Source organism: Theropithecus gelada, chromosome 5, assembly GCF_003255815.1.
Source record: "Theropithecus gelada isolate Dixy chromosome 5, Tgel_1.0, whole genome shotgun sequence".
NCBI classification, from domain to species: domain Eukaryota; kingdom Metazoa; phylum Chordata; class Mammalia; order Primates; family Cercopithecidae; genus Theropithecus; species Theropithecus gelada.
In genome coordinates, this window is record NC_037672.1 from 54,248,044 (window position 1) to 54,249,947 (window position 1,904).

Here is a 1,904-nt window from a genome sequence, read left to right on the forward strand (position 1 = left end):
AGAGAATCCCCAGGTTATTTGAAACATTTAAATCATATTTTAATTCTAAAGAAAAGACTCCCCAAATTTTTGTTGACTTCTTAACTAATCCATTGAATGAGGACTGTTTACTTTTTAATCATACTTTTCAATATCTCTTTAACAATATGATTATTCAGATTGAAAGAGCTAACAGTGTTATTGAAGTACTTCAATCCTTAAAGAAAATTGTTGAATGCATTAAAGAAAGAATTGCAGAAAAAAATAGACCTTTAAGTGTCAAGACTGTTCCTAAAAGGAACAACATTACTTATGAGCAGGAAAAGAAATTCCAACTTGAAATGAATAATTATTACAGCACTATTCATGGCTATCTTGTGAAATAATTTCATTCCCTGAAGAGTTTGATATAAAACCATCAATTATTCTACCCTTTTATTGATACATAATATTTGTACACATTTATGGGGTACATGTGATAGTTGCCTGCTTGCATACAATGTGTAATGATCAAATCAGGTTATTTAGGATGTCCATTGCCTTGAACATTTGTTATTTATTTGTGTCAGGAACATTTCAAGTCTTCTGGCTATTTCAAAATATGTAATATACTGCTGCTAACTATAGTCACCATACTGTGCTATCAGTAGGGTGATACGCAGAACATTTTCTTTCTATGTAGCTTTATGTTAACTCATTAACTAATCTCTCTTCATCCCCTCCACCCCACCCTTCCCAGTGTCTGGTAACTATCATTCTCTGCTCTATCTCCATGTGATCAACTTTTTCAGTTTCCACATGTGAGTGAGAACATATGACATTTGTCTTTCTGTGTCTGGCTTATTTCACTTAACATAATGACTTCCACTTTCATCCATTTTGCTGCAAATGACAGGAATCCATTCTTTTTTATGGTTAAGTAGTATTCCCTTTCATACATAGAACACATTTTTTATATTCATTCATCCATTGATGGGTATTTAGGTTGATTCCATATCTTGGCTATTGTGAATAGTGCTGCATTAAATGTGAGGGTGCGGGTATCCCTTTGATAAACTGATTTCTTTTTCTTTGGATAAATATACAGTAGTGAGATTCTGGATCACATGGTAGTTCTATTTTTAGTGTTTTGAGAAACTTTTGTACTGTTTTCTATAATGGCTGTACTAACTTATATTTCCACTGTATATAAGAGTTCTCTTTTCTCCACATCCTTGCCAGCATTACTTATTTTTTTACCTTTTAATAATAGTAATTCTAACTGGGATAAGATGATATCTTATTGTGCTTGTGATTTGCATTTCTCTGATGATTAGTGATGTTGAGCACGTTTTCATATATCTGTTGGCCATCTGTTCGTCTTCTGAGAAATGTCTATTCAGATGATCCTTTGCCCACATTTTAATGGAATTGTTTGGAATTTTGCTGTTGAGTCTTTTGAGTTCTTTGTATATTCTAGATATTAGTCCCTTGTCCAATGAACAGTTTGCAAGTATTTTCTCCCTTTCAACAGGTTGTCTCTTCACTCTGTTGATTGTTTCCTTTGCTGTTCAGAAGTTTTTTGAGTTTAATACAGTCTTGTCTATTTCTGTTTTTGTTGGTTGTGATTTTGATGTCTTAAAGTTTTTGCCTAGACCAATGATGTCCTGAAGCATTTCTCCTATGTTTTCTTCTAGGAATGTTATAGTTTCAGTTCTTACATTTAAGTATTTAATTCATTTTGGGTTGATTTTTTTATGGAGTGAGAGAAAGTAGTCTAGTTTCATTCATCTGCATATAGATATTCAGTTTTCCCAGCATATTTATTAAAGAGGGTGTCCTTTTCCCAATGTATGTCCTTGGCACCTTTGTCAAAAATCAGTTAGCTGTAAATATGTAGATTTATTTCTAGGTTCCCTATTCTGTTCCGTTGGCCTATGTGTCTT